General features: G+C 38.2%; 1 protein-coding gene and 1 long non-coding RNA gene across 2 annotated transcripts in view; one reads left to right on the top strand and one right to left on the bottom strand.

Annotated features, from left to right (window-relative positions):
- The window catches only part of lrfn1 (leucine rich repeat and fibronectin type III domain containing 1), a 183968-nt gene that overhangs the window by 151699 nt on the left and 12962 nt on the right, over nt 1–19307 (bottom strand). The gene's annotated exons all lie outside the window — the stretch shown is intronic.
- LOC118599494 lies at nt 5435–18097 on the top strand. Its single transcript, XR_004948873.1, has 2 exons — nt 5435–5613; nt 17795–18097. It is a non-coding gene; the product is annotated as an uncharacterized LOC118599494 (long non-coding RNA).

Here is a 19307-nt window from a genome sequence, read left to right as displayed (position 1 = left end):
AACCATCAAAAATCAATGATGTTGGTCAGTACTGGGTCTAAAGAAGGGATCGGCAAACATCTTGACTCGTGGGCTACATCAGGGTTCTAACATTTTGAAGAAAAGCCAGACCAGGACCAGATGCAATAATTCACCTGAGAAATATATGTAATATATTATCACAGAAACGTTTTTAGTTTACTCTAAAAAGGCTTAATAATAGTATGATAGAGGGCCTTTAAAACTGAACATTTTGGAGTTCTCATTTTAAAACTGTGGCTTTTCTTCTCATTTTAGTGCACATTGAACCAATTGATTCTCTCAGGGATAAAAGGCCAACTTAGAAAAATGCTAACTTTGTCATGATCAAATGATCAGAAAAATTACTCAAAAAACACACATGAACGTCAAAAAAAAAAAAAAACGACAAATCTTCCAACACATGAATGCAGAATGATTTTTGCACTTAGAAAGTTAATTATAGTACACCATCTATGAGGAGACAACAGAATTACAGGAAAAATTAAACATTCATTAGGATTATCAATATAATTTATTTTGGCGGCTTAACGGAGAGAATAGTTTGGCCATTCCTGATCTAAAGCTGTATTATATTTAACTCACAAACATTTCAGAAGAAAAACTACTTATATATATATATATATATATATATATATATATATATATATTGGTTAAACTAAAGTTTTTTGCACCTCTGATGCAATAATTAACAAAATGGTGCCATAAACAATTTTTTTTTAAAAAGTCTGCTTCATAAAAACAACTTTCATGAGAAAAGTTTGGAATGCACAAATAAATAGAGAAAGCAGAGCAGAAATAGAAAACATAAAAGGATCATGGGTTCATTGGTGGCTGTACTTTGGGTGACCTTTACTTCACAGCAGGTCTTAGTTCAAAACCAATTTCCAGCTTGACCTTCATTCCCCTTAACCCTCATTTCCATTTTAATCTGTGTGCGTTTATGTTTTTTTTTTTTTTTTTGAGATGCTGCTTGCAGAGCAGCGGCGCGTTTGTGTTGGAAAATTATTGTCACCAACAGACAGACGCAGAAACTCGTGCCAAAAGAACTGAAACAGTTCACAGCGCGAGTGCATTTTGCTTTAATTACATACAGTTAAAAAAGCTCGCAAGATGAAAACAATTCTGCCTTAGCATTCACAACTGGTAAGCTGTTAAGTTTCTATTTAATTAACCCCTGAGTCATAACTATGCTAAATAGGACCCAGTTGTCGGCAAACTGCACAAATTAATATTATCTTTCTTTTTTGTATTTGTTTTAGTGTAACATGCAAAGTCCAAAGCCTTCTCTGCCCTGTGGTCCCTGAACAAACATCCGGCTGTGTCTGCAGTTGTAATCATTTTTAAAGGTTGCCAAACGTGGCAAATTCAGAGAAGCTTTGTGCTACTGTGAAGGAAATTAATGAGATGTTTGTCACGCCTCATTTCTTTTTTCCGCAAAGTAATTTAATTATTTCATGAGGTGCTTGTAAAATGTCACTTTATGCTGGGATTTTCTTGAATATCACTCTGGCCTGCATGGCGATGGAGATAAGGACACTTTTCTGAGCATCAAAAATGCCCCCAAGTGGTTCTTATCCATAAAGCCGGTGGCTGTTCATTTCAGCATACTGTTGTTGAAATGCCACTCGAAAGTTACGGACATTTTCCTTCACATAGAAATTGTGGAATACAAAAAAAGGGGCTCTGATTTGAAAGGCTGATAAAGTTAAGGGGAAATAGAGAACATAGAAACTGCAGAGCCAGGTTATGGAGTGTAACAGACAGCTGAAACACGTAGCCTTAGACTTGAAACTACACTTTTGGCTGTTTAATCCATGATTTATTTGTGTTTCTTATTCGTGAACGTAGTAGCAGCAATTTTAGTAACACAACCCTACTCAAAATAAAACTTCTTCCACCAAAGAAGTTTACTCTAAGAGGAGTGTCTACACAAGAGCACTAGTCACACAAACATGGAGCGCTAGCTACACACACACGGAGTGCTAGTCACTCCAACAAACGGTAACCACTCCAACAAAACCTAGCAACTTTAACGAACAGTAGTCACTTCAATGAACGCTAACCACTCCAACGAATGCTAGCCACTCCAACAAACGCTAACCACTCCAACAAACGCTAGCCACTCCAACAAACGCTAGACACTCCAACAAACGCTAACCACTTCAACGAACGCTGGCCACTCCAACAAACGCTAGCCACTCCAACAAACGCTAGCAACTTTAATAAAAGCTAGCAACCCAAAACCAATGTTAGCCACTCCAACAAACGCTAACCACTCCAACAAACGCTAACCACTTCAACGAACGCTAGCCACTCCAACAAACGCTAGCCACTCCAACAAACGCTAGCAACTTTAATAAAAGCTAGCAACCCAAAACCAATGTTAGCCACTCCAACAAACGCTAACCACTCCAACAAACGCTAACCACTCCAACAAATGCTAGCCACTCCAACAAACGCTAGCAACTTTAATAAATGCTAGCAACCCAAAACCAATGTTAGCCACTCCAACAAACGCTAACCACTCCAACAAACACTAACCACTCCAACAAACGCTAACCACTCCAACAAATGCTAGCCACTCCAACAAACGCTAGCAACTTTAATAAATGCTAGCAACCCAAAACCAATGTTAGCCACTCCAATGAACGCTAGCCCTTTTAACGAACGGTAGCCACTTCAATGAATGCTAGCCACTCCAAACCAAGACTAGCCAGTCCAAACAAACACTAGCCACTCCAAACCATTTCCCAGCATTCCTTTGTTTACACACTCTCCTGTTAGCTTGTAGCACCACATAAGCCCATCCTAATATGTAAATGATAGCCTGTTTTCTTTTCTTAGTGTACATTGTAGTTTAACTATCATAGATTTTATTCCTTCATTATATGGCACTACAGTCCCTCATTGTGCTTTTTCTTTTTTTTTGTAACGTGTGCAACAACTTCCGTTTTTTAAGTTGAAGCACATACTTTTTCTTTTTTTTTGCTGCACACACACGACGGCACACTTGTATGGAGTCTACAGTTAATTTTTTTGTAGTTAGCACCCCTTTGAAAGAGGAATGAGTTTTCACCGTAGCTGGCCCTTTTGGTCATAAACAAGACGCTTCGAACCTTAAACAAGTGCATACTTTGGACGGTTGTGTCAAAGACACCAATAAAGTATGCACTTGTTTGAAGCTCGAAGCGTCTCATTCATGAGAGCAACAGTTAGCCTTTCACTTATTTCTTAGAATACATTTTTGTTTACTCTCCCTCCTGTTAGCTTGTAGCATTTCACAAGCCAACGCTAACCTTAGTGTACCAGAAAAAAAAGAAAAAAAAAAAAGGGGGGGCAATATCAGAGCTATCAAGTGGTACACTTTTGAGCCAGATGAAGAAAATGAAGACGTTAATGGATCTATTTGTCTGCAAGTAGAGGATTTAGAAGTGGAGTGGAGCAGCAGGACTGGCCCGCTGATGGCAGTCGCTGCGTCACACACTGGAGCTTTTTCAAATCGCAGGTTTTTATCTGCTCCTGATCCAATACAATTTGAATAAAGAAATATTCGGAAATGCAGTTTTACTTGTAAATTATTTTACATATGTTATGAGAAAAAGTGCTAGAAAGAACATGTTAAGAACATAAAAACACAATTTTCATTAGAGTGGGTCTTAAATCAATTTATGTTCCTACAATAAAACCAGATCGATCAATCTGAGGCAAGTTTTCCAAGAGGACCTGGCTGCAGACATCAATGTCCAGAATTAGAAGTTTCTAATGTTTCTACAAACATTTGATTATCTTGGAAGAAATAAAAGGAATCTGGAACTTCACCTACACTTTTCAGTACCAGGTATTTATCTATGAGTCACACTGGTTGAATTTTTTACTAAAGATGTCCTGGGTCGATTGCAGTTCAGTGAATCGGATTGTTCAAAACTAATTAATATCGACTATGAATCAAATTGGTCAAATCAAATCAATTATGAATCGAATTGTTGCAATATGTTGGTTTAGATTAAGGAAAAATATAAATGAAGATTTCTTTAACCAGACTGCTACCTGTTAATGCTGCAGCTTTATCATTTAAATGTGTGCACTAACATTGTGGCAGTAGAAAGTCGTGTCCTTAAAGTGCACAAAGAAAAGCCAGAATTCGCTTTTATACTTAATTCTTCACTCTTTGCTGGCAAGTAACTTCCGCTCTATCGGCATACCAATTTGCACAGATGTCGTCCTTGAGAAGCATTTGTTTAATAATGAATACAGTGTGACTTTATCTCTTAAGGTTGGAGCAAAGCTTCAGAGCAGTGGAGTGCAGCAGCGGGGTTTAAAAATGCACCTTCTTCTGTCTCTCCACACCTCCAATGTGGTGGCTTTAAATGAAACTAGACGGTTAGAGAGTTAAATTTCTCCCCATGCAATTGAGCTCTCTCGTGGTCCTCCTGCAGCAAGATACAGGAAATCTGTGAAATCTGATCACGTCGTTATTCTAGCTCTGCAAGCTGCATTCCTGCATAATTATTATCAGCAGAAAGCAGTTGGGAGGCTACTTAAAGAGAACACATAGCATCTGCAGGAGGCATGAAAAGCAATTTTTCAGATTTTATTTGGAAATTAAAAGGTATTAATGTAAAATGTTGCAGTCAATAAATTAAATAAAAATTAAAAAATGCTTAGAATTTGTCTTTAAAATTAGGTAAGAGCTACTTTTATTTGAGTTTAGCCTACAGAACAATGTCAAAAGATGTTATGTACAAAGTGCAGCACAAGGGGACAAAAATGCATTAACCAGACTCATTTGCTTGGGGCCATTTTTTCATCTCAGCAAAGTTTAATCTGAAAACAATTCAATATTCATTATTAAACAAAACTCAAATATGTCTTCCACCCTGCATAGAAGATTCAGTCAGAGAGAGCTCCAAAATAACATTTCGCCTCTTGATCCAGACACAAAACGCTATAGACCTGTGTGATGAATTGATATAAATGATCCAGCATCCCCTTTGATGTTCGGTCCTTGTGAAATGGTCCAGATGGAGATTTTCCCCCTCTGTTAGCAGACAAAGTGTTCCAAATTAGGCTTCCTTTTAAGCTCCTTCAATTCAGCCATTAAAAGAAGCCCACGGAGTCTGCTGAAACAAGGCGTGAAGGAAGGAAATGTAGTCTAAATTGGGAAAAAAAATACGTGGCTTTAAGGGTAAATAGTAGGTGAAATCTGGACCAAAATATTACAAAGTGAAGCTGATTGGTATATTAGGTAACATGAAACAGTGGACTATTCATATCCTAGAAACAGAGATGTTTATTCTTAGCATTCTCTTAAGAAGAAACAGTGTGGACAAACAAGCTTTGAAATTTAAAACCAGGAATTGAAAGTGTGGAATACTATGTCACTGCAGGTATTTCATTAGAGTGGAAACACTAAGGCTTTGCTGAAACACCTTCCAGGTATGCGTCAGCTCCAGTAACCATTGGAAACAGACCTCTTTGTGGAGGACAAAGGCAAGCCTGAAGGATGGGACCTGCCAACGATTCCCTCTTGTGTGCAGCCACAAGACACACGGGCCGTGTTGATTTACCGACAAAGACAAGGTCTCCTTCTGGGTGAGTCAATGCAGGTATGGAACACTCCACTCCAACAGGATATTTCACTCTTTACTGGTGCACATCTCTCAAAGGTAATGACTCGGAAAATCTGAAAATCTTTAAAAGGCAACGGCGGCTACAAGGCCATTATACATGTATGTTTCTAACTGTCACTGTGTGGAGAAGCTGGCGTAGAGGGGGGAGGTCACCGGCGTTTTACCTTCTTTTAAGCAGAACATTAAAAAAGAAAGAGAAACACTGTCATTAAGATGTCAGAGTGACGGCTGCATGAATAACCTACACATGGCAAGCCGAGAGTGTCTGCCCCAAACTGCTACCGCTGAAATCACGTCCAATATTTTACAGGATGTGACATGGGAGACGACGACAGCTCAGTCCATCATGCTGATTTCCACTTGTACTTTTTCTGTCTATTGAATTCTAGGTTCCCCCCAAAAATGTATTAACAGGCCCCAAAAAACATCTGTGTGTAAACATGTGGTCAATAGTATCAGATTTCCTTCACTAAGCCGGCTTAAACTTCAGCTCATAGCACTTTTAAGCTTCTTAACAAGTAAGCTCCGACTACGATAATTATTCACAGACCACCTCCAAATCTTGCGAATACAACCAAGGATTAGCACCTAATATCGTGAGATTTTCACTGTTCAGAACAGTAACTGTTTAATTATCTTATGCAAACTGCTGGATAATATGTCACTAAATTATTCACCAAAGAATTTATATTAATTTTTTCTATTAGGCTATAGTTGTTCACCTCTAGCTTGATGTAAAACCTTTTCATCTTCTCTGCTATAATACATTGAGATTTTAGTCAAAGTACTTTTATTTTTTTTTTAAATAAGAAACTCTTGCTATTTACGTCAACGCTCTGTGCTTTTGTCATTTCAGCTTAAAGTCACTTCACGTCACTATAGAATGCTTTTATTTTGGAATACGGAGACTATATTTGTGCCTTTGGTAGATAAAAATGTTCACATTTGACGCATTTCCTCAAGTCGGTAGCGTTTATTTGTTGAAATGCATGCACAGCTAAGCTGAGTGAAAGGGGTATTAAAATAGGAAGCCATCAGCGAATAAATCTCATTATATTTATATTCTAAATCCTGCCTGATCTTTACTTTTCATGGTACATCTACATTGATTTTCTCAAGTAAGTAATATGCTTGCTGAAGCATTTCATCACCTGCCACACGGCTTTTATAACTTTATCTGACTTATTAGCATATTACCTCAAAATCCATTTACAAGCCACAATTGGAGCCCCTGTGAGGATCACTGTTGCATGAGGTAAACATAATTGTCACAGTAAGATTCTATAGCAGTGGGATCCAACATGTTGAACAGCCAGTTCCTAACAATGACAAGACAAAGTAATTATAAGAAAAATCGGGCAGACTAATATAAGGCCTTTAGTGTGCACTGTGTTTAAATAGTGGGATGATATTGATGACAGAGAACTCTGAGGTTTGTGCACAGTAATTAAAGGAGAAAAATGACTGCTTGGGTGCAATAACAGCACACATCATATGGAAGGGTTCCATTTACTATTTTTATTTGCAAAGTCATGAGTTAAAATCATTGACTATGTATAAGAACTGGACCAGGTAGATGGTTTACTTCCAGTTCCATCGAAATTAAGTCAGTTGAATGGCCATGTTTCATGATATGAATGCTGCCAAACTGGAACCACAAATTGTAAGTGAGGCTACGGTCCATTCTCACTCCCAACTCATCATATGTGGACGTATGGTGGACGTATGGTTTGACATTTTGGGTTTCCCCAACTCATCGATTTTTAAAGGGTTGCCTGATCCCATTAAATCAGGGGTCCCCGACCTTCAGGCCGTGAACCTACTGGTCCAAAGGCCGCTTGGTACTAGGCCACAGAAATGGAAAAAATTCATATGCTAATGAGGGGTTCCCAACCTGGTACCCTAACCCAATACCGGTACCTTAACCCTAACTTGGTACTGGTTCAGCATTCATCACTGCATCTGGTAGGGCGTCCAGTATTGTGTCCTGAGGGTTGGGGACCCGTGATTTAAGGAGAACAGCCAGTAAAACAGCACAAGCAAGTTGGAGACACCTAAAAAGTGACACACAGGAGGCTGGAACCATTTGTTCATATATGACAATTTGGGAGTGAGAATGTGTAAAATACCACAGCGCGGTGACCTAAGCGCAATTTTTTTTTTTTTTGTAAATTCAGCAAGTGGTTGCATTTTTACACACTAAGCAAGGTTATAAAAAAAAAGTTGAAATTTTTCGATGTCCAGAGTGGCCATCAATCAGTGGCCACCCGGGCACATTTTGAGGTAACAAGGATGGATGACAGCATTACAAAATTGGGCGTCTGTCTCCAGACGCAGGGCGTCCATATAAAGTGGCACCGGCTGCCAGCTGTCCGGTAGTCCGATGGTATATAAAAAGCGTGCTATTCTACGTGCCTGATGACCACCTGATTGCCACCATCTACATTTATGACCACGCCAACAATTGAAAAATAAATTGGGCATGAAATCTTGAAGGTTTTGCCAATGCCTCCCCATCGCACCGGTGGCTGCTGTATTAGTGACCGTAGCATAGCAGTGATTGGTTTGACTCAAACTAAGTCAACATACAACCGCTTTCGCCAACCAGGAGAGAGTAGGGAAGAAAATCGATTCGGCAATATATCGCAATATTTCATTGGTGATACCTGTATCGTTATACACCACACCAGAGCAACACCAGCTTGTGTTAAATGTTCTGGGATACATCACGATACAAATCGTATTGCGAGACACATATTGGAATATATATTGTATTGCCTGACTCTTGCCATTACACACTTTTAGTTCTCATATAATATAATGCTCAAAACTTTGATTTAACTCCATATTTACATTTTTACTTTTGATGAAAACTGCACAGGGTGGATCAGCTCTGCACACATCCCCAAACCTTCACAAGTTTTGTTTTGACTCAGATTCCCCTAATTGTGCATGCACACTCAAGATGCTTACATTTGCATGAATAGCATCAAATTCATCCAAAATGTATTCAGCAGCAGGACATCTACTCTGCATATACAGCTGCAGTCATTAGTAACCTCTTTATGTTGCAAACGTTTCTGCAGCAGATGGTATTTGGCCTCACTGAGCCCAGATCTCAGTCTGGGATGACATCAAGAAGCTGAAGTAACCAAGACAGCCTAAATCCAGAACCGTGACAAGCTGTCCAAGTTGCTTGGAAAAACCTGTCAGATACCTCAGAAAAATGAGCAGGATAGGCAATGGGGGATGGGCGCTCCGTATTTCCATGCAAAAACACCCTCACAGCGAGTGCATCTAAACATTTACAAGAGCAGATCTGTGATCTTTTGAAACTGAGAAAGCTAGAAAATAAATGTAGGAAATAAGGCTACATTTAAAACCACGTTTTCTGCTTTTCAGTGTATTGCCCAGCTTTCATTTAACATTCACCTGAACCTCTTTGGAGACTCGGGAATCCAACGGCAGCCTCAAAGGAAGCTTGTTTGAAATGCCACGCTGGATGGCTCCAACAACCTTTTAACTTTTCTTAAATATCAAATTACATTCATCAAAAGCAGAGAGTATGAAACCATAGAAAGAGAAGCAAAAACTAAATGAAAAATGGCTTCGATTTTGAGGTATACAGCCAACTTGAGGAAGATAGAAATGCTTTAAACTTCAATGTCTTTTATAGAATTCCGTCCACAGTAGTCGGGTCTCTCTGTCACAAAAAGGAATTGTACATCCAGTCCCTTCTTTGGTGCTGTATTAAAGTGAGCTTGCATCACGGTGTGCTGTAGGCTCACAAGCATATGCCAAGCCAGCGAGGAGACAGGAGCCATCCTGAGAGAAACACTACCCCTCAAGTCAAACGCCAGCCTGCATCTGCTTTTGATAAGACTTCTGCTATATCCCTGTGAGTCTGCACATTGACTCGCACAGGGTCGCTAACCATCATGTCACTCGCTCCGATATCTGCTGCCCTCTTTTCCCCCACGTATTAAAAGCAGATTCCTGAGGATGAGCAGCACTGAAACAGAAGCTACTTCTTATTTTTCTTCTTAAGATAATTTTTTGAAAGTGTATTGGAGGGAACTACTTGAGGGTGCGTCCCCGTTGGATGCAGCGTATCCTGATTACACACCATCCAGCTGAGCCACCAGGATGTCACACACACAGGTCTGTGGGATCGCTGCAACCATGGCAACACGGCAAATAAAAGCCATGTGTATTATGAACAAAGCAACACATGGAAGGACAGCAAGACGCTTGAACCACCTACTAGTGAAAAGTTAATGCTTTTGGCTTGAAAGAGGCTAAAGAGTCTCAAGAAACACTTAAAGGTGTATCATTCTTATTCAAGTAATGCATTAATTTTTTTTTATATTATTTATGTTTTGGTTTACTAGTAAGTCTTTTTTGCTCTCAAAAAAGGCTGATATTAGATTTTAAAGTAAATATAATTCACAGGTTTGGGATTGTGTTGGAAGGTGAGATGATCACTGGGAAAACCACAAAGATGCACACTGGGTTCCACTGTCTAACGTGATAAAATCTCTTCCCTTAAGCGACTCGAGTGACAACCAGCTGCCAGACGTCTCGCTCGCTCAGCTGTCTGATCTCAAAATTACTGACTTGTCAGAATTGAGAGAATTTCTTTTTGCCTCTAATATTCATGAGGATTTCATGATAATTTCTCCTCTAAATGTGACACTGAAAGGAAAAGAATGGATAGCCAAGATGAATGCACCTATCATACCTTTGCTACCTCCCTGTAAGCTCTTTAGCGGAGGGAAAATCCTTAACCAACTGAGGATTCAGTAAAACTGAGAGCCGTTACCTTTAATAAACGTGAAATCAATCTGCTTCGATTCAAAATGAGGTATTCTAAGTTCAAATGAGAAGAGCTTTCCTGTGTTAATTCAGGTTTTTTGCTCCTCCCTTCTTTTCCATTCCAGACTGAATCTTTATGCTAAAATTATTATATTCTTGAACTAGGGAATGAACTATTTATAACATTTACAGATTTTTTTTTAATATACTGCTGATACTGATACACACATGTGTACTGGACTTATATATATAAAAATGAGAAAAGTCTGAAATCTTGAGCATAAGTACTTTTCAACTGTGAGAGACAGAATGTGAAAAAAAAAATCAAGAAATCACATTGTGTGCAGAAAATAAGTATTCAGTCAATAATAAAAGTTTACTTTCCCATTCAGATCTTCTCAAGAGCTGTGATGTTTTGGAATTTTTATGCTAAGCAACATGGACATTCAACTCTCAGCAGGTCCAGAGACTGACTATTACGCCTCGTTTCCACTGACAAGTCCAGTACGGTACATTAAGGAGTGGTACGGTACGGTCCAGTTCATTCTGCCGCGCGTATCCACTCAGTTAAGCCTCACTTCCACTGAGCGGTTTGTTTTCACGGCGCATGCGTGGTGTAGATTGCTAGCGTGCAGCTAGTTAACCCTGTATCACATCGTCACCAAGGATGACAGGAACGTTTGCAGTTCCACCGCAGACCAGGCCTTGCTGTTGTTTTCAGGCATTTTCAGTATAGACTCCTGACCAAAAGAGTTCACAGGAAACCTTAAAAACCCGAAACCCGCTTACAAACATTTGAAACGTTAGCTTAAATGAGCGCTATATTGACACTTTCTAATGTTAACATCGCTTTCTACAATCAACGGGTGGTTACAGCAGCACCGCCCAAACTGTTCCGTTCCATTTTGAATGGACCTACAACCAATTGAGGCCCTCTAGAGGTATGTCTCTGTACTGTGTAATGCTTCTATTTTACAATGGAAACGCTCAAAATATCGGACCGGACCGCTCAGTGGAAACAAGGCTTTAGTAACCTTGGTTTTTGTGGACCCAGCTCTCTTCAGGTCACTGACCAGTTCCCCTTTGTCATTTTGGGCTGTTTCCACAACCATCTAAAGATAATTTTTACCTTCATCAGGTGAGATCTCACGTGGACATCCAGGCGGAGAGAATTTAGCAATGTTCTTTAATTTCTTCCATTTTTGATCACTCCATCAGCTGATTTCTTCTCACTAAGCTTATTGTAGATTGGTTAAACCAAGTCTTGTTCAGGTGTACGATCTTGGCCTTGGTGTCCTTTGACAGCTCTTTGGTCTTGGTGATGGTGGAGAGGTTGCAGTCTGGCTGTTTAAAGATGTCTGTTATATGGATAACCAGGTGTAGGCAACAATAATAACTAACAAGTGCAGGATGGAAGAGCTTCGTAAAGACATGTCCAGACAGATTCAGAATTGGTACATCCAAGACTTTTTACTTGTTATATTTTCTTTGTGACACTTTAAGACTTTTTTATTTAAAGGGTATAGTTTATTCTTCTTATCCGTGTGTGTGTGTGTATGTGGCGGGTTTACGTGTTTACATGATCTCATGTGTGCTTGGAAAAGAGCCTTCTAAATATGATTATTGCCACAGCTATTCAAAGGATAGCGCGTTAGGTTGTTTGTGCTGGTCAAATACACCCTAGTCAATATACAGTTCAAGTGCTTAACTGATGAATCTCTGATCACAGCCACTCAATCGACTTCTCCTCCCCAACCGTAGATCAAAGCGCTATCCATCTGCTATTACCGCACTCATGTCATCCACTCTTCCAGTTAAAGGATTTCTGAGACGTTATCTTCTTTTCATCCTGAACCTGAGCTTCATTTCCTCTGAGATGCTGTGTATACCAAACACAAAACAGCACCTGTCACCAAAACAAAGAAAAACAATAGGGACTTGTTATTTCTCTGTTCTGACTACATGCTTCCAATTGACTTTCTGATTATTGTGGGTATTTATATAGGAAACCAAAGCAACAGAGGCCAAGAACGGCTGGAGTCCAACTTTTTTTATTTATTTTCCTCTCTACTGAAAAGCCGATTGACGTTCTCTATGGTTTGGAAATTTAATTAGAGACGCCGAGCAATTTCTCCCAGATTAACTTCACCTCCTCTGAGCAAACTATGGTAAACATTTATTCACATGAGTGAAATATTTTTGAAAATCAGAAAGGCATGTCATGAGTGTTTACCTGATGGTAAAATTAACAAGGAAGATGTGACACCAAGTGACAAAATATCGATGCAGCTTGAATCTTGACTTTATTTTAAGCTTTTATAAAGACTAAAAAATATGTTGAAGAAATACATTGCTATTGCTAAAAAAAATAAAAATGAAAAAATAGGTAAAGGTTTAGGTAAAAAGTAAAAGCACATAAATAGCAAGTCTAACAATGCATGTATAAACATACAATTTTATTTGAAAATTTAAAATAATAAATAAATAAAAAAAATGTTTTAGCTATAACTTCTGTTACCTGAAGGAGGAAAACGAGATACAACTCATGTACTATGGGATATCACGCAACAGCATGATATCCTATAGTACATGTGTTGTACCTCGTACTCATGCACTATGGGGTATCTAGGGGTGTAGAAAGAAATCAATTTGGCGATATATCCCAATACTTTATTTGTCGATACTTTCATTGATTTAAAATGCTGACATGGTGATATTTAATGAATTATTTATTACACCATGAATTGCTTTGGTAAAAGCAACTTCTATATGTATCTAATGAGCTTAGCATTGGATACAATTCATTTTACAATTACAATTAAGTACTATTCTGGTAGAGTTTTTTTCTAAGTCAAAATTTGTTTCTGGTACAGTTTTGGGATATATTGTGATACATATCATATTGCGAGTTGGGTATTATGATATGCATCTAATCGTAAGGCTTTTGCCAATACACACCCTTAGTGATATCCCATACATGTGTTGTTTCGAGTGAATCGACTAAAAGAGAAGCAAGTTTTCTTTTTTAAACCTTAAATTTCTGCCTTTCAAACAATCCCACATGCTGCCACTGTACAACGCTAAAATCTGAAAAAAAAAACACACAAAACACTCGAGCCAGCAGGCAGTGAGCTGTTAAGGTTGTGAACAACAAGTCGGCACCTAACTCCAGTTCAACATGTTCAAATGAGTCCATCATACTAAAGGCAAATATTGAGCTTTCTGTTCAGTCAGCAGCCTGCCTGCCTGCTCTCCTTGCTTGGGGTTTTTCCCCCCAACCAGATTCCACTCATCATTCCACTCATTAAACCAAATTAACCAGCTGTGGCTCAGTGATATGCAGCTCCGGCTGGCAGTAAAACAACTTCAGAAGCAGGTGAGAGAATGTAGCATAGGCTTTTGAAAGATCAGTGGTTAAAAAAAAAAAAAAAGTCGTGTGGGAGCTGAGATGTACAGTCCCTGACATAAAAAAGACAGCTCTGAGGGTAAAAGCAGAGGTGTATGTGCCAACTCCAAAGCAAAACTTCAGCTTGTGTTATTGGTTTACTATCTGGGACTTCTGCCCAATAAATATTCAAAATGAGAGCAGGTCTTTTCTTTGTTTGCCTGTTGTATAAATTCATTTTGATTCACTATTGCTAGAATCCACTTTAGAATCCACCGTATCTTTTGATGTCACGGGGTTGCTGGGGCCAACCCAGCTACTGTTGGGTGAAGGCGAGGTACATCCTGAACAGGTCGCCAGTCTATTGCAGGGCCACCCGAGCTAATATGTTTAGCCTTATTTAATAAATAAAATGTAACCTTTTTGCTAATTGTATTTAAGGCATTAAAGACCCACTCCAATTAAAAATATATTTTCGGTATTTTTAACATACTCTTGTGGTATTTTTACTCATAATAGAGAACATATATATAAAAAAATTAAGATGAAAGTTATGATTCTGAGTATTTTTTATTCAAATTATTGTGAATCAGGAGCAAAAAAATAAAATCCAGATGGAAAAAACTTGTCGATGTGACGTAGAAGCAAATAGATCTGGATATATCGTGATACATATCATATCGCGAGCCGGGTATCGTTTTCCTCATCTGAGCTGGGATCTGGCTCAAAACTGTACGGCTGGATAGTTCTAATATTGTTGCACTCACAATGTTAGGTTGGGGTGTGAGGGAATGTAAGCAGATGGATAACGGGAAGTGGGGGTGGGCTTGCTATTCACAAACACTCCAAGCCACAACTCACTATGTCCTAGCAAACAACCTTTTTTTTTTTCTTTTTTTTTTTGTATTTGCTAAAAACTGTATACTCAACAATTTAAAGACAACCTGGAACATTCTTACAAAAGATTAAAAAAATATTTTGTCATGGAATTTTAAGACTGCATAAAACTGTAAATGTCCTGTGGGTATAAAAATATTAAAACAATTTTAATATCAGTGACAGAAATTTGAGAAAAAAGTATTTTCCAATTTTGCTAATAACCAATTATTTTCAGCGTTCCCTTAAGAGAAGCGCATGCAAAAGACACTAACAGTCTTGACCTTGAGGCTGAATCTTTAACCCTCCATCGACCCAAAACAGGAGGAGGCTGACAAGCGTTATAAATGTCCTACATCACTAATCTCACTCAAAACAAATGGAGACCTTCCAGTTAACAGACAGGCAGAACAGAGGGACTGCATCGCGGCTTCATCTATCAAGCCTGAGTACAGACAGAGGTAGTTTGTCAGTCTAATCTGATGAACTTGTATTCCCGAAGCATGTCAAAGGGCATCATCAATAACTGTATGCGTGGATTGCTTTAAAAGGCTTTTCAAAGGTAATCACTCCTTAAAAAGATTAGCTTCTCTTTCTTTATGTGGTTACTTGATTGGTAAACAGCATACCGGAAAAAAAATAAATAAATTCTCCCCGCGATGGCTCATACCGGTGAACATGAAGTGTCGCTGACCTTCTTCTGACAAATGTTTTGATGCCAATCCAGAACCCAGCCTGACAGGCAGGTACAGGCGGGTTACAGCTGGCAAATTTCAGCAGGTCGACGTCTTGTTTGACCAGTTCATCACAAATGTCATCTACCTGTTCCGAGTGTGAGGAATCCCCACATCACACAAATAGGAACCTTCACTGCATCTCACCATTTTTATTTATAAAGATATGTTGAAGTCCGGTCTTTGTGTGGAAACTTAAAAATATTCCACCGAGACACAACAACGCATTAAGTGGAAAATGAAAACTGTTAAAAAGAGGAGCCCCAGTGTACATTTAGAGCAAGTAAATTTCTCAGCACTTGTGAGACATTCAGATCGCTTCTCAGTACTTATAATTAAAGGAATAAAATCAAATTGGATGAAGACATTTGGCAGAATTCAGCTGACTGGAAGAATCCCACAGAGAGAAAGCTAGTTTGTTTTTCTGGACTAACAGAATTTAGCTCCTTCTGGTGATCAGATTTATAATCACGCTGAGCAAAACAGATTGTCAGACTTCGCTTGCTGCATTTTAACACCCAACCTTCCATGTGCAACATGCTGATAAACATAGTTGCATTGTCAAAATGGCAAAAATCTGAGTTGCATAAAAAAAAAAAAAAAAAAAAAAAAAAAAACTGTGAAAGCGTTGTTTTATTGAAAAATAAATAGTATGACCCCCTAAAATGATACTTTCATTATTTATTATATCATTTGTTTTGCTGCTGGATAGCTTAAAGACACCATTTGAATATTTAAAATAAACAACGAACACCAGTAAAAGCAATTTAATATGGAAGTTAGTAGTTTAGTAAAGACACAAAGACGATTTGTAATGCTGTTTATTTTCTTCATCATTAGGAAAATATTGTATTTCTTAAATCTTGTTGTTTTCCAAGAATTATCAATAAATCATTGTTTTAAAAATTCCATTTCAATATCTGTATATGACAGGCAAGCCTTCCAAAAGATATAAGCACAAGTAAAGCCTGGTGACTGTAGCATTTAGTCTCTGAGAGGCTATATTTGTCTGAGGGCTGCATGATAACTTGGCAGTAGCTGCATACAGCAGAGCATACACTTCATCCACTTCACATGAGGCACTATTCCAAGAATACCAAAGATATATTTATTGGGATATTGCCAGAGCCTCACTGAAAGGAGAAAAAAATGCCTTCTTCAAAAAGGTTTTGACAGAAATCCTCTTTGAAATAGTGCTTTAGCTCTTACTCTATAAAGCAGTTCAAGTTTTAAACAATATTACAGTGTGTGGCTGACAGTGTGGCAATACAGTTGAAACAACATCATATGAGAGTGTTCAATGCAATTTTGCAATCTTGATATGTAAAATGCTTCTCTATATGGTATCTGTGATTGCTGGCAAAAGCAGGATTTACCTGAATTATGTAAATCAGGGTTCTCAAACTCGATTTGGGGCCACTGAAAGCAGAGTCTGTTTGAGAATGGGTTGTATGGGGTTCCATTTGTGCCAAAAATACGTTTTTGTGTCCACTGTCTATATCTTTGGTCCATTGTCTGTGTCTACTGGACAAGTTTATTGAACATTTGTTTATGTCTATGTACTACTAAGCAATATCTTCTGCATGTCCTGTAAAATGACAGGAGCTAACGACACTAGCAACTGTTGCTAAGGACTTTTCTGACGACCAGATCCAACGACAATAGCAAATGTAAAGTTTTAAGCATAAAGAAAGCTGAAACATCACAAAGCAAATACAAAGCTATTATCAAAGACGCATGGACATGCAGAAGATTTTGCTTAGTAGACATTGAAGTAGATATTGGCGGGGGCCACAAACGGCCCGCGGGCCGCCAGTTTCAGACCCCTGGTACCACTACAAAATGAGGTGTATAGCAGCAGCAAATCTAAATGTAGTGTTAGTGAATTTATAAGTATTAATAGAACTTGTATTACAGAAAAATTTAATTTTGAAGCTTTCATAACAAACATTTTGAAAAATAAAAATTAAAAACTAATTGAATGTGTTAGGCCTGGGGAAATTTCCATGAATGCAATGACTAAAACTAAGTTAAAAAAGGCTAAACTGTGTTGACAAAATCTCTCTTGTAAAACAAAGTGTATGGGAGCTACTACTAGGGGAGAAATTTTAATGTTTAATGGTTTAGTGGGACTGTAATGTTTGATCGATCTGCCATTCTGTGTCATTTCATCTCAGAAATGGGATTTAGCTGCATTTGTTAAACATAAACTGTATCCCTTATCATACATTATATATAATCTATACAAATTGTGTAGCAAACAGTTTGGATAGATTATGAATATTTAATTTTGTTGTAGCTGTATCTAATTTCTTTTTTTTTTTCATATACAGGGAGCTGTTCCATTGATTCAGCCTTGGTCAGACTTATTGGAAGATTCCTGCCTGCTTCAAATTTACCAAGGTTGTTAGGGATAGAGATACCGGAGCTGCAGATACCACAGCTGCTGACGGAGTGGTGCAGATGAGTGGATGCTGTTAGTGGGGGGGCATAGAAACGGCAGACAAAGAATGATGACTCCCAAAGAAAGCGCCACATTGCAAATCCCGCCATGCATATCGAAGCGAACCACTGCATCCCAAAACGCTGGATATTTGATGGTGTGTTTTGTTTTATGTGATCTAATAAAAAAAAAAAAGAAAGAAACAGTGAGTGTGTGGAAACATGAGAGCAATGGAATATGATTGCCTGCAAATTTGTCGCAAGAGGGGTACAAACTTACTGAAATAAAACCTCTAGAAACAGCACAGAAATGACGACCGTGGCATCAATTCAAGTGAAAACTTTTTCAAACAAGGTTGGAAAATTTTATTAATGCTGAACAACACTACAAGCTCCGTTACAGCATGAAATCCTCCCTGGTTAAAAATGTTTTTGCCCTTGTGTGTGTAATAATATGCTGATTAAGATTCTCAAATTCTTTGTTGGAGAAAATTACAGCCAAACAAAGATAGTAGGCTCTTGATTATCAGGTTATGACAACTCCTCTATTTAAGCAATCATGACAGTTAATCATACTTATCATTAACATTTGGGATAAATATCAAACACCAAATAAAAAACTTGATGAGAACACAAATAATCCACCTTCAGAGAACACAGGGGACACATTCTAGATCCATTAGTCTCGGAAAAAACTAATCAATATCTATTTGCACCATATTTCTGCCAGGCTGAGCCTTAAATCTATTTGCAGGAGAAAGCCGTCAGTATTTCACAGTTATAAAGCTGTCAGGAGCTACACAAACTTAAACAGTGAGAATCTAAAGTTTTATCCAAATGTAGCAAATATATTGAGCTCTTTTTAAATGAGTCCAGTTAATTAAAACTGTTAGTTTCCGAGCGGTTTATGTGTACAGTGAATAAAAACGGCACAGATTCAGGTCAGATGTCGGGGTATGTATCCACAAAGGTAGATCTTTCCACATAAACGTCAATATTTCTATGCTTAAACATTATAATTTAAGTTGCCCCATTTTTCGCACGGTAAAGGACAATTAAAAGCCTGATTTTTTTTTTTTTTTTCCAAAAAACGACAGTGCATCTTTAAATCCAAAGTGCCTTATAGATTAATTCTGGTTGTGTTTATTGCTGTTGAAGGGATTTTGAGAGTGTTGCTTTAAATATGCTAACGTGGCTAATAGGTAGTGGTAGTGTCCTTTTTTTTTTTTACATTACTAACAAGGTTGGAAGTTAAAGTAGTCAGTCTGATTTTTTAAAGAATTACAAACAAGGTTAGGAGTTAACTATGACTGGTCCTTTTTCTTCAAACACGAACCACATGGATGACACTCAGATGCAGCTAAATGGAATTCCAGCAGTGACCCAGGAGTTACAAGCACCTGA

This window comes from Oryzias melastigma, linkage group LG13 (genome assembly GCF_002922805.2).
Source record: "Oryzias melastigma strain HK-1 linkage group LG13, ASM292280v2, whole genome shotgun sequence".
In the NCBI taxonomy this organism is placed as follows: Eukaryota; Metazoa; Chordata; class Actinopteri; order Beloniformes; family Adrianichthyidae; genus Oryzias; species Oryzias melastigma.
Note: the sequence above shows the minus strand (reverse complement) of the source record. Positions and strands in the feature narration are given on the sequence as shown.